The sequence below is a fragment of the Ctenocephalides felis genome, unplaced genomic scaffold (assembly GCF_003426905.1).
Source record: "Ctenocephalides felis isolate EL2017-DRISC unplaced genomic scaffold, ASM342690v1 CF-g0.4_SCAFFOLD_03573, whole genome shotgun sequence".
NCBI classification, from domain to species: domain Eukaryota; kingdom Metazoa; phylum Arthropoda; class Insecta; order Siphonaptera; family Pulicidae; genus Ctenocephalides; species Ctenocephalides felis.
The window spans coordinates 1,305,176-1,320,593 of NW_020539727.1; the positions used below are offsets into that span (position 1 = coordinate 1,305,176).

At 31.9% G+C, this 15,418-nt stretch overlaps 1 non-coding gene across 1 annotated transcript; it reads right to left on the reverse strand.

Moving 5' to 3' along the window:
* Nucleotides 1-7,315: 7,315 nt before the first annotated feature.
* Nucleotides 7,316-7,477, reverse strand: LOC113389864. Its single transcript, XR_003368289.1, has one exon. It is a non-coding gene; the product is annotated as a U1 spliceosomal RNA (small nuclear RNA).
* Between the last annotated feature and the right edge of the window lie 7,941 nt (nucleotides 7,478-15,418).

Sequence of the window (15,418 nt, forward strand, 5' to 3'; positions counted from 1 at the left end):
GTTTTTATGTTTCATAAACATTTTGACATTGGTATTTAACTATAATACAATGGAAGATTTAATGACTACTGATATATGAATTTATAATTAGCAATTTATAATTTGTATAATAAATACAACTCTACACTCTAAGCTAATGTGATGCAATTTAATTATTCTAAGTTTATAATGAAATGGCAAACTGTTAAAGAGTTTGTAAGCTTTTAATCGTTTTTAAAGGCTTCAAGGCGCTAGGATGATAAAACTTTTATGACAAATTAAATGATTAAATGATGAGCGCGCGGATCAGCTGATTTGAATGATTTAAAAAACTTATGAAATCGCTTCAGGCGTTTTTGAGCAAACGTCGATGAAAAGTCTAATTTTGACAAACGCCAAAGAAACGATAATAATTTTCGCAAACTTTGATGAATTTTTAAAATTAAACGACTTGTCGTAGGAACGTAATATTTTAGTATGATCTAGAAGACATCTATCACCAAAAACAATTCATTAAAATCGTCAAAAAAAATTTTAACACTTTATTACAATAAAATGGCCCGGCCGATCTTTACCAAAAACTAATCAGGTCGATTGTCAACTAATATCTTTAGAACGATTTTTGAATTTCCAAAATTGATTTAGAATTGCGTGCTAAAACGTGGACGAAAAATTTTTCACTTTACGGCTATTTACCAAGAAACGGTTAAGCCGATCGTCGCACAAATTGATAAACGCTAGACCTCATCGAGATACATCGAATGGCATTAAATTTTTGAAATCGATGCAGCCGTTTTTGAGAAAACGTCGATTTACGACAAAAAATCTGTTCCCGCACACGCTCACACATACTTTTTCCAAATTTGGTCTCATTCGATTCAGAATGGCTTGAAACGTCGAGAAAACATAAAATTAGAAAATCCGATTTCTTGTTGAAAATGTAAACTTCTTTTTCAGGAAGTTATCAAGTAAGAAGATCTAATTACATAAAACTGAACTGAAAATATTGTACATATTATTGGTAAATAAATATTATATTCTCATGTAATACAATTGTGGTATATTAATTCTTAAATGTGGGATCAATGTGGGAATTATTATTTTAACTGTAATACTATATTTTGAAATCAATCACAGAATCCTATTAAGTGCGTGAGCTTAAGGTCTTGAGAAACCTGAAACTAAGCCTAATTAATCATTGCTTCTAACCATAATCGTAACTATGAAACGTATTGCGTATTTATTCGAATGGTATCAAAACATTCTGTAAGTACTTAACAAATTTCATCACAAGTAGGTACATTAAACAACCAAGATGTTTCTGTAACACATATCGAATGCATAATTATCAATTTGCTATTCTGTTACGATAGAGAGCAACAGGGATGTTCAATGATTATTATTCGTGTAAACTATAAATAAAGAATCTACAAAAAATAAAGTAACATGAGAATTGGGATCTAAAGTATTAATTTCCCGAAGGAAAAGTTTATGCCTTCGTCAGGGAGTCTGGATTTCCAAATTTGTTTTTTTTACCTTTAAAGTCATTCTGAGTCGTTTGAGATTAAAAGTGGAACTAGTGGGGTGCATGGCATCGTGCCTTAAGGCAAATTGCTGGTACTTTCCATATAAGAATTAAATATTCAAGGAAAAAAATCAGTAATCAATAATTATGGATCATTGATTTACAACAATCGTTTTATACATTTTCAAATAGATAATTATAATCACTTTCCTTATATTTGATAATCACTATATATTTCATCGTTCATAAAATAAGAGCCCGAGGTGCCGAATAAAACCATCTGAGAAAATATTTCTTACGATTAGAATAACGCATTTGAAATACATACATTTTCAAACTGAATTATAAATTTAAAATTCATATTTGAAGTATAAAACTTTGTATATTATTGAAAATTTTGAAAATAAAAATTTCTGAGGATTTTGAAATTAGCTTGAACCATATAAGTAAACTCTAACAATTAACAATCTTGGTATGGAACCCAACAAAATTGTAACAAAATTAGTACCCATTTTTAAAAATTTCATCAAATATCTGATAATTTGATGTGCATATATCTAATGATCATTTATGAACGCTTAATATCTATTTTTGTACTTTTTTCCCTGTATCTCTGAAACCGCTAGATCTGCCTTACCAAAAATTTCATGAATTCTTCATTTCGACAATACAAGTAAAATAATTTTTGAATCTTTGGCACTATTTGCTCTTTATCTCCTTAACTGTTGGACCTGCCTCTGCCAAAAACTAATCAGTACATCTCCCTATCAGTAGGAATCGAATGTTTTTTGAACCATTCAAATCGGTTAATCAGCGCGTCTGAAAACGTGGACGAAAAATTGTATTCATACATACATACACACACACATTCGTTTTTTCTTCAGGTATGCCAAAATGTTCAAAAACCTTGAAAACGTGAAGAAATGTAAAAAATTTCAATTTCGATTTTTGGACGACTACAATAACTTACCTAAATGTGATAAATGTGCAAAAAATTGCAGTTTTTGAGAGAACTAAGCATCCGATTTGAATAATTCAAACAACTTTCTGCTTGTTTTAACAAAATAATTGCTTTTGAAAAAAAATTTTTGTTTCAAATTTAAAAAAAATTTTTTTCAAAAAATATTTTTTTTGTATATCAAAAATAATGCAGATTTTAATTTTGCTAAAGTTCTAAAGCCCACTTAAATACTTTAAATAAATAATTTTAACTTTGCAATTCAGTTTATATAAGTCTTATAAATATTAGACAATGTTACAGTATTTATAATATAATAATCTATCTGAAAACATTTAATATTCCTCGAACATTTCGTTACGGTACGGGAAGTTCCAGCAATAAGCCTTAAGGCACAATGCCATACACACCACCAGTTTACTTATTAGGATGTTTTACTTTAACTACAAACACTTATTTCGCTTTATAAAATTAATACTACGACAACAGAAACTTGTACGGATGAAAAGATCTCATCAATGTGGTTATAGAAACACTTCTGCATGGACAAATGACCTTTCATAAGAAATCCTTTACTATCATTGCTCGCTTAGTAGACACGATTACGGAAGAAAACGCTAGGAAAACATTTCTCCATTTCATTAGTTGCAGTAATCTCTAATATTTATATAATGGCCACATCATCATTATGATATGCGTAATAGTTTATTCTTATGCAATTCAGTGCCAGATATCTCACAGATGTTAACTCTCTGTATTTGTTATTAAATTTCATACTTTAATAATCATTTGGCATATTAATATTATGCAATCGCATTGACGACGCATAAATGCATCGATTTCTTCTTCAACTGTTTAATAATATATGATAATCATTCATAAACATCACGGAATAATTGATTTTCATTTGCTTAACTAATATAATGAATTTATTGTTTGATAGCGGCTATGAGAATTATATAATAATGATATTAATTATATAATTTTAATTTCACAAAGTTGTGTATTAAAACTAGGTGTGAGTGGCATTTTTAAGGAGACGAAAATCTAAATTCAAAAAGAAACTGGAAGTGTATGGCATCGTGCCTTAAAGCAAATTGCTGGAACTTACCGTACCTATCGAATAAAAGTTTGAAAATACGAATTATTTTCGATAATCAAAAAAAATAATTTTTGATTTTCCCAAAAACAATCGTTTTATCAACACAAGCAGAAAGTTTTTTCAATCATAGAAATCGGGTGATTTTTCTCACAAACTCTGCCATTTTTGGCATATGTAGCCATATATCTCGAAACGCCTGGACCTGTATGTATGTATGGATACAATTCTTTGTCCACGTTTTCGGGCGCACGGATCAACCGATTTGAATGGTTCAAAAAAATGCGATTTCTATTGATAAGGAGATGTGCTGATTAGTTTTCGGCAAAAGTCGATCCAGCCGTTTTGGAGTTACGGAGCAAAGAGTGCAGAAAATAGAAATCGAGGTTTTGAGAGAACGGAATCCGATTTAAATGATTCAAAAAACATTCAATTCGTAATGATGGGGAGAAGTGGTAATTAGTTTTTCGCAAAGACAAGTTTAGCATTTCTGAGATAAAAAGTGTAAAAAATTGCAGTTTTTGAGAGAACAGAGCAACCGGTTTGAATGATTTAAAAAACATTTTGCTTGTGAAGAAACGATTATTTTTTTGGGAAAGATAATTTTTTTTAAATATTAAATTTTGCTTATCTTGGATTTTTGGAAAAATGGATCGCAAAATGTGTTGGTAAGCGCATAACTCAACAACGCCTGGACCAATTTGGGCAATTCTTTTTTTTTAAATGTTTGTTTATGTCCAAGGATGGTTCTTACGGTGAGAAAAAATCGAATAATCGTCGGGAAAACCCTAAAAACAGCCCTTTTCTAACTAATACAAATAATCGTAGTCGGCGTCTCAATATTATTTTTTTTTGTTTTACTTTCGGCAGGCGATAAAATTGGTATGGCTTTAAAGAATTTTACTTCAAGTCATATAAGATTAAAACAATCAATGTCAATGTCCATTTGCCGCCCTTGCCGGTGGTGTTTTTCTTGCATTTTCTGTTATACTCTACTGAGTGTGCTTTTGTTTTGTTTGTAGTGTTTTGTTATCTACCAATAATTAAAAAGTTATTGCTTGTGACACAATAATACTCCTATAAGACGAGGCAATTTAAGTAGAAGAACACGAAATGCTACAAACCAAGCTAATTACCGATCTATTCGTACTGCACAAGAACATGACAACCGAAAATGAACATGAAAGAATTAGGATTCAACTAATAATCGCGCAAGTTTTAATCGAGCTGCTTTGAGTTACGATGTGTCAATTGGTATTGTTGCAGAGAATTTCAATGATGAAGTTACTCAATACCAAATGGGCCGCTATATTAGTAGTAATGAAGCAATTTGGCGAATATTTTCTTTTCCAATTCATAAGAGACACCCTTCTGTTATTCACTTAGATGTGCATTTAGAAAATGGGCAATAGGTGTACTTTACAGCAGTGAACGCAGGTCAAACAGCTGCTCAGCCACCATCTACTACATTAACAAGTTTTTTTGAGACATGTCAAAACGATAATTTTGCACAAACACTGCTATATTATGAAATGCCAAAATATTATATTTGGAATCAAGAAGATTTATACGACGGAAACAAGGAAAACCAGTACCAGGATGCACAGATGTATATTCCACCAATGCGATTGATCGAATTTATTCAGTACATCCAAGCCATGGTGAATGTTTTTACTTACGACTGCTGAAATTGATTTGTGGATCAAGTACAAAGATTATATGTGTGATGATATTTTGTGTCAAATACGGAATAGAATGAGAAATCTAAATATGCAAATCAGTAAAGAAATTTACAACGAAGCATTGATTTCAATTGAAGACATGTGTTTGATGATGTTAAACAAAGTATTAATTCACTTAGGCCTGGCCGCGCCCAATCGTCCAATGCCTAATGCTTTTAACCAAGAGTTGCATCGAGAAAAACTGCATGATCTCAACAATTTGAAAGAATTAATCGAAACAAATCTTTCACTGTTGAATGAACAACAGAGGTGTGTATTTGATATTCTTATGAAAGTAACAAATGATGGAACTGGGGGATTTACTTCTTAGATGCGCCTGGTGCTACAGGAAAAACTTTCTTGATTTTTTTACTATTAGCAACAATTCGCTCACAAAACAAAATTGCACTTGCACTCGCTTCATCGGGAATCGAAGCAACTTTACTCGAAGGTGGTCGAACAGCCCATTCAGCACTAAAATTGCCATTAAATATGCAAAGCAATGAAATTCCAACTTGCAACATTTCGAAGAACTCGGCAATGGCTAAGGTTTTGCAGCAATATCAATTGATTGTTTGGGATGAATGCACGATGGCACATATAAAATCCTTTGAGGTTTTAGACAGAACCTTAAAAGATCAACAGAGCAATCAGAACCGATTTGGTAGATTTTTTTTTGAAAGGACGAAGTCTGTCGGGTCAGCTAGTAATTGAAATAAATAATTTCAATTTCACAATTCCGTTTATATAATTCTTAGAATTATGAGAAAGAGATCGTTTATTTTAACTCGGCTTGATTAAGTTTTTTAACTTCCCGTAGAGCAAGTCATAGTAATCGCAAAAAAATCGAAAATGAAAATTTTTATAGATCTTTACGTTTCAAAACCTTTTGAACATTTTTTCATGACCATTCTGAGCATTTGGTGTGTGTGTATGTGTGTGTGTGTACAAATTTTCGTCGCCGATTTCGGGAACACGGATCAACCGACTTGAATAATTCAAAAAACATTCGATTCGTATTGGTAAGGAGACGTGCTGATTATTTTTTGGCGAAAGCAGGTCCAGCCGTTCCGAAGATACGGGGCAAAAAGTGCCGAAAACGGTTACTCAGTTTTTAGGAGAACGGAGCGTCCGATTTGAATAATTCAAAAAACATTTTATTTGTATTTACTAAATAAAGAACTGTTCAAATTTTTGGAAAGGCAGGTCCAACGACTTTGGAAATATGGAGGAAAAAGTAAAAAAATGAGCCATTTGGCGGTCAAAAATGAACATTAGACATATGCACATCAGAGTATCAATTATTTTATATAAATTTTAATAATGAATGCAAATATTATATTGTTTTAGTGCTCGCGCGCTATCGCGTATTGATATTTTGTCTCTAGAACAGGTACAAAGCGCGGTCGCGCTGCCATTTTAGTGCGAGTTTGTGGGAGTAGAGGGTGCAAAAAATGCTCATGCCGTTTTTGAGTAAGCGAATTATCAGATATTTTATAGAGATTTTAACAATAAGTATAAATTTTGTTTACATTCCCATGGGTTCCGTACCAATATTTATCCGACACGGCGCTTACGCGCTTCGATATTTCGTCTTTATGTAGTTAAAGCAGTACGATTGCTTTGAAAAAAAGTGCAGAATTTCCAAAATACTTTAAAATAAATGATTTAAGATAGAATGATTGAATATGGTTCGAAAGTCTATTAAAAGTTTCAAATCATTAATCAACTTTTATTGATTATTATTGATTATTTTTAATTACTCGAATTTTGATTTGCGGTACGGGAAGTTCCAGCAATTTGCCTTAAGGCACGATGCCTTAATTACCTTAAGACAGAACTCCACTTACAGATAGTTATATTTTTAAATTAGCATATCTGATGAAAACATAAACTTCTCCTACAGGAAGTTAAAAATAAGAATTTTAGTATTAGAGGAAATATTGAAAACAACCCCTCTATGAAGGCACACGTACTACATACACGAGTAAGAAAGATCTATTTTTATTATATTGAAATTCGAGAGTTTATTACCGGGACAGCGCGTACGCAGTCCCGACTACCAAAAATTGCGCGCCCGAGTTATCCACATTAGGGACAATCGCAGGGGTCATCCCAACCGAGGTGCAATGGAAGGGCCTCGCCCTGGGGGAACCGCCTTATTGATCACGGTAGCCCCCACGCCAGGTAAGTATGCCTAAGGATCACAAGCTATGACTTAAGCCTTAACTCAGTGATTTCCAACCTGTGGGGCGCGCCCCCCTTGGGGGGCGCCTTACAGTTCCAGGGGGGGCGCAAAGCTGTTTCAAAAATATTATTTTTAAATGCTGAGTAAGTCTCAAAAACAAATCAGCAAAATACTTAAAGTACTTCTAAGAGTGTTTGAGCTCAAAAAAGAAATTGCTATATTTCTTGCTGATAACAAAAGAGACGGAGCAATCTTGTTTTAGGACACAAAGTTCCTCGCAAAATTTGCGTATTTAGTTGATATTTTTCAAAGACTTAGCGATTTAATTAAATCAATGCAAGGATCTCAAATTCGTGCTTTTGTTCAGAAAGACAAGATTACGGCTTTAATGAAAAAATTAGAACAGTGTATATCATGTATGTATCAAATAACTTTATAACTTTAACATGTTTCCCACTTTTAAAATTACTTGTGTTACTGATGAAATAGAAGTAAGTAAAGATCTTATTATTATACCAGTCATATGACTAGTCTACGAAACCAATTTTCGCATTACTTTATCTAATAACGTCCAAATACGAATGGATTGATTAGAAATCCATTTGTCATTGAGAAACATGATGATTTCGGTCATTCAACAGCAGAGCAGAAAATGATAATTGATTTATCTAATGATAGCCCATTGAAGCAGATGTTTCAGGACGAAAATATATTGTTAAGTTATGGTTACCAGTAAAGGGCGATTTTCCTACTTTGGCAAATAATGCTTTAGAAATTTTATTACCATTTGTAAGATCTTACTTATGTGAAACAGAAAATTCTTATAATAAATAGTTATGTTTGTATGTATATTTTTTATAATACTGTGTATTATTTGGCATAATTTCAGTAATATTAAGTATATTTAAATTAAATTGTTAGAAAAATAAGAAGGGGAGGGGGCGCAATATTTTTTTCATTCGAAAGGGGGGCGCAAGGATGATGATGATGATGATGATAAATTTTATATTTCTATCAATATATGTTACAAAGTCCAGTATAATATTTTATGCATTACTACCTAATAGGTATTTTTGCAATTTATGGATGGTATTTAAGGAAATTTTAATAATCTAGTTACATTTCAATATCAATAATGTTGACAATAAGTGAAAAAAGGAAAACAAAAAAAACACTATTCGTTCAATTATAACTTACAACTAAGATAACACTAAAGCTTAATACTAACTAAAATATATTATTATGAATAAGTGTAACTATATCTTTTCCAAATACTACTGCTCTATCAGGTGGTTTGGCAAAGCGTATTTGCCATACCATATCATGTCTGGTGTGATTCTTCCTAGGCTTTTTATGATTGGATTTGGACTGTGTTTGCAATTTTCGAAGAATTTCGCCGTCATGTTGAGTATGGTCTCTTTAAAAGGTTGCAGGTTGGAGTTTTCATGAAGATACTTACTAGATTTGTAGTGTTTCGTAATTGGATCTCTCTGCTCATTTAGTATTAATCGTAATACTTTATTTTGTAATATTTGCAGTTTATGAATATTACTTTTACATGTAGTGACCCAAATTTGTGCCGCATAGGTGATTATCGGTCTTATTAATGTGAGATATATTGTCCTCTTATTTTTTGAGTTCAGAACACTGTTTCGATGTAGTAGTGATTTTAGTGCGTTCATTGCCCCGTATGCACTACTTAATTTATTTTTAATGTGTTTTGTGAAGGTTAATTTTTGGTCCAGTGTGACACCCAAGTATTTGACACTGTTTTTCCATTCGATTGGTATATTTGTTACTTGTAAATTGTTATATGGAATACTTCTTTTATTACATTTAGAGAGAATTATTGCCTCGGATTTTTGGGCATTAATTTTAAGGCGCCACAATTTCGTGTAGTTTATGATCTCGTTTATATGTTGTTGAATTCTCTCTATTATTAAAGTAACTGATCTTGATGAGCTTAGGATTGCCGTGTCGTCTGCAAATATCAGCATGTCCGTTTTGGGGGAAACTGGAATATCATAAATATATAAGTTGAACAGTGTAGGTCCAAGTATAGATCCTTGAGGTACCTCTGCAGTAACCATTTTTGGATTTGAAAGTACATTACCAATTTTCACTTGAAAATTTTGATCACTGAGATATGATATGATAAATTTAATTATGTACTTTGGGAATTTTAAAATAATTAGTTTATAGATTAATCCTGTGCTCCAAATTGTGTCAAAAGCTTTCTCAATGTCAAGTAACACTAGTCCTGTATGATTGCGTTTGTTAAAGTTAGTAATGGCTTTTTCTACCAGCACAGATAGTGGATGCATTGTAGAATGTCCTTTTTTAAACCCAAATTGAAAGTTTGGTATAATATTTAATTTTTCTATATGTTTGTTGACCCTGGTTTGTACGACCTTTTCTGCCACTTTACTCATTGTGTTGAGTAGTGCAATTGGACGATAGTTTGCTGGTATATTGTTTATTTTACCGGGTTTGTGTAATGGCATCATGATTGAGCCTCTTCCATTGAGCTGGAAAATAGCCCAAAATCAGTATTTGATTTATTACTCTTGTTAGAAGTATCAAGGCTTTATGCGGCAAGTTTTTAATTATGATGTTTTGCAACCCATCGGGACCTGGAGCTTTATTGTTTTTGAGAGTTTTTAATGTGTCTATTATTTCCTTGACAGTAACAATTGGGGGCGCAAGGAAGAAAAGGTTGGAAACCCCTGCCTTAACTATTCTATATTTTGCGGCGTTGGTAGATAGGGGAAAACTCTATAGCGTCACCTAGTGGCAGGTATTCTGCGCCGAAACGTCTATATTCATTTCATCATATTTACGTATATCCGTAATATGATGATATTTAATTAACTTCCCGTAAAAATCAAAAATATATTTTTTTTATATCTTTACGTTTCAAATCTTTCTGAACATTTTGGCATACCTTAGAAAAAATGTATGTGTGTATGTGTATGTGTGTGTATTTATGTGTGTGTGTGTGTGTGCGGATACAAATTTTCGTGGACGATTTCAGAAACACGGATGAAGCAATTTGAATAATTCAAAAAACATTCGATTTGTATTGATAAGTAGACGTGTTAATTAGTTTTTGGCAAAGGCCGGTCCAGCCGTTGCGAAGATACGGGGCAAAAAGTGCCAAAAACGGTAACTCAGTTTTTAAGAGAACAAAGCGTCCGATTTGAATAATTCCAAAAACGTTTTACTTGAAGAACTGATCAAATTTTCATGAAGACAGGTCTAGCGGTTTTGGAGATCTAGTAAAAAAAGTAAAAAAAATGCCATCTGGCGGTCAAAAATGATCATTAGACATATGCACATCAAATTATCAGATTTTTAACTTTCCGTAGTGCAAGTTATAGTAATCGAAGAAACCTTAGAAAAAATGGATGTATGTGTGTGTGTGTGTGTGTATGTGTGTGTATGTATGTGCGGATACAAATTTTCGACGACGATTTCGGGAACACGAATCAACCGATTTGAGTAATTTAAAAAACATTCGATTCGTATTGATAAGAAGACGTGCTGATTAGTTTTTGGCAAAGGTAGGTCTAGCCTGCTCAAAATTTTGGAAAGGCAGGTCCAACGACTTTGGAGATATGGAGAAAAAAGTAAAAAAATGAGCCATTTGGCGGTCAAAAATGATCATTAGACATATGCACATCAAATTATCATTTTATAGAGATTTTAACAATAAGTATAAATTTTGTTTACATTCCCATGGGTTCTGTACCAATGTTTACTCGTTAGACGGCGATGCGGCGCTTACGCGCTTTGATATTTTGTCCTTATGCAGTGAAAGCAGTACGATTGCTTTGAAAAAAACTTTATAAGTAATTTTTTGTCAAATTTATAGTTTCTCAAAAATCTAATTTTTTCGAAGTAAAATTGTTTCAAAAATGTTAATTGTTTTTCAAAAAATAATAATTTTTGGTACGGGAAGTTCCAGCAATTTGCCGTAAGGCACGATGCCTTAATTGCCTTAAGACAGAATTCCACTTACAGCTAGTTTATAGAGATTTTAACAATAAGTATAAATTTTGTTTACATTCCCATGGGTTAGACGGCAACGCGGCGCTTACGCGCTTCGATATTTCGTCTCTATGCAGTCAAGGCAGTACGAATGCTTTGAAAAAAAGTTCAAAATTTCCAAAATATTTCAAAATAAATTTTTCTTCAAAAAGTCTTTTTTTTTTAAGTACATTTTAGTCAAAAATTCTTTTAAAAAAAAATCATTTTTGGTACGGGAAGTTCCAGCAATTTGCCTTAAGGCACAATGCCATGTGCCCCACTAGTTTATTTACTTTTTATGTTAAGAGGCGTGGCAATTAAGTAATGAGACTGATTTCATAATAACCGTATATTTCAAAATAATTCTACAACTCTGTCATCCACTTCAAAATAGGCCCCTTGGGCAGCTATACAACGATTCCAGCGCGTTTTTCAAGCTTCGTATATAAGCGTCGTCTAATTCATAAGCTCTTATATTTTGTCTATGAAATACGATTAACGAAAGATAGAATTTTTATAATAATCTATTGGAAAACATTTAAAATTTCTCGGATATTTCATCACAGTACGGAAAGTTCTCTCAATTCGCCATGCACCACTAGTTGCTATTTCACATGAATAGTTAACAATTCGAGATTTGTACATATGGACGTAGGTGAATTGCTGTACTGTTGAAGGGTAAAAAATTTTTTACTGCTTTACTGTTTAATAGATAAACTAGTGGGGCGCATGGCATCATGCCTTAAGGCAAATTGCTGGAACTTCCAGTACCAAACATTATTATTTTTTAAAAAACGATTAACATTTTTGAAAAAAATTACTTCTAAGAAATTAGATTTTTGAAAAACTATAAATTTGACAAAAAATTACAATTTTTTGAAAAAAAAAATGTTTTCTTTATTTTGACATATTTTGGAAATTCTGAACTTTTTAACTTCCCGTTTTTACTTATAGTAATCGCAAAAAAATCAAAAATGAAAATTTTTATATATCTTTACGTTTCAGAGGTTTCTGAACATTTTGGCATACCTTAGAAAAAATGGATGTATGTGTGTGTGTGTGTGTGTGTGTGTATGTATGTGCGGATACAAATTTTCGTCGACGATTTCGAGAACACGGATCAACCGATTTGAATAAAAACATTCGATTCGTATTGATAAGGAGACGTGCTGATTAGTTTTTGGCAAAGGCAGGTCTAGCCGTTCCGAAGATACGGGGCAAAAAGTGCCAAAAACGGTAACTCAGTTTTTAAGAGAACGGAGCGTCCGATTTGAATAATTCAAAAAACATTTCACTTGTATTGACAAGATGAAGAATCAATAAAATTTTCATGAAAGTAGGTCTAGCAGTTTCGGATATAGAGGAAAAAGTAAAAAAATGAGCCATTTGGCGGTCAAAAATGATCATTAGACATATGCACATCAAATTATCAGATATTTTATAGAGATTTTAACAATAAGTATACATTTTGTTAACATTCCTATGGGTTCCGTACCAATGCTTATGCGTTAGACAGCAACGCGGCGCTTACGCGCTTTATATTTTGTCTCTATGCAGTTAAAGCAGTACGATTGCTTTGAGAAGAAAGTTCAGATCTTCCACAATATGTCAAAATAAAGAAAAAAAAATTTTTTTTTCAAAAAAAAAAAATTAAAAATTTTTATTTTTGTTTTTTAAATTTTTTTTTTTTTTTTCAAAAAAAAAGTAATTTTTTGTCCAATTTATAGTTTTTCAAAAATCTTATTTTTTCAAAGTAAATTCTTTTCAAAAATGTTAATCGTTTTTGAAAAAATAATAATTTTTGGTACGGGAAGTTCAAGCAATTTGCCTTAAGGCACGATGCCTTAATTGCCTTAAGACAGAATTCCACTTACAGCTAGTTTAAATATTTTTTGCGTAATCATTCGAATTGTACCTACAGGACGTGCAAACTATTTCATAATAATTTGCGATATATATCTAAAAGCCGGTGTTTCGGTTGTTGAGCACTATAACCTCTTGTAAAAAAAGAAATATGTTAAAACAGCGGTTTCCAAAATTCTGTGAAACACTTATACATAGTTCGTGTTAATAAGAAGAATTTTTTACATATTGAATCATATATATTAAAATATTATGATATTGAAAAGTTTGGTAGACTGCCACAAAAATTACTATATTTGGTATGGTAAAAATTACTATATTTCGTTTGGTAGCTGCCACAAAAATTACTATATTTTCTTATTGCCAATGCAGTTTCTTTCAATTTTCGCTTTTAATTTTTTGCATTTAACTTTTTCAATCTTTAAAACAGTTACGCAGTCAACAAAATTTCAAATAATTCAAAAAATCACATTTTTTCAAAGTTTTTTGAAAAAAATATTTTTTAAAAAAAACTAGTGGGGTGCATGGCATCGTGCCTTAAGGCAAATTGCTAGAAATATTTACACAAAATGTGTGCACATTATTAAAAGCTCTATAAAATATCTGATAATTTGATGTGCATATGTCTAATAAACATATTCGACCGCATAACATTTTTTAAAATTATTTTAATTGAGAGTCCATATAATCGCTTGACCATGCAGCCTTCGCAAAAATTTAATCAGTTCTTCATCTTGTCAATACAAGTAAAATGTTTTTTTGAATTATTAAAATCGGACGCTCCTCATCGTTCTCTTAAAAACTGAGTTACCGTTTTGGGCATTTTTTGCCCCGTATCTTCGGAAAGGCTAGACCTACCTTCGCCAAAAACTAATCATCAGCACGTCTCCTTATCAACAGGCAATGTTTTTTGAAAAATTGAAATCAGTTGAACGGTATTCCCGAAATCGTCGATGAAAATTTGTATCCGCACACACATACACACATACACACACATCCATTTTTGCTAAAGTATACCAAATGTCCACGTTTTAGCCCGCAATTTTGAATCGATTTTGAAATTCAAAAGCCGTTCGAAAGATATTGGTTGGGAATCGACCTGATTAGTTTTTGGTAAAGATCGGCCGGGCCGTTTGCTTGTAATAAAGTGTTAAAAAAAATTTTTTTTGATGATTTTTATGAAATTTTTTATGATAGATATCATAGTTTTCTAGATCACACTAAATATTATGGCCCTACGGCACGTCGTTTAATTTTAAAAGTTCTTCAAAGTTTGTAAAAATTAGTATCGTTTTTTAGGCATTTGTCAAAATTAGACCTTTCATCGAGGTTTGCTCAAAAACGCCTGAACCGATTTCAGAAATTTAAATGCCATTTGATATATCTCAATGAGGATCTGCCAAGCCGTTCTTTGTATTTGGAAAAAAGTGTTAAACTTTTTGTCCACATTTAAGCTCGTACTACTAAATCGATTTTGAAAAATCAATAACTGTTTGAAAGATAATTAGTTAGGAAAGATACTGATTAGTTTTAAGTGAAAATCTACCTTGTAATTGACTGTTGAAAAAATTAAGACGATTTTTATGAAGCGATAGCGATATATATCATTACGGCCAGTAGTTTCATTTTAAAATTCATCAAAGTTTGAGAAAATGAGTAGTTTTTTTTTGACGTTTGTAAAATTAAAATAAGACGTTCTACTTGGTATAATGATAGAGTGTTCGTTCGTTTTCAATTATGTGTAATAAATCCACTAAGAATAGTTTTAATCACTCATAAATTAATTTATTTTTTTATTGATTAAGTCGATTATTTACACATTTGGGGAAGTTCATGTAACTTGCCGCAAAGCAAAATACCAATACCAACTAGTTTGTTATTTTTTTGTTAGTATAACCAAACATCCTAAAATATAGGCCTACGAAATGTGATTAGTCCCATGTTCTACTATCAGTTGATTCAAGTCAACAAATACCCATTATTTCAGTATAGTGAAAATTTGTTTTTTGAGAGAATCTGGCATCCGATTAGAATGATTCACAAAATATTCGGTTCG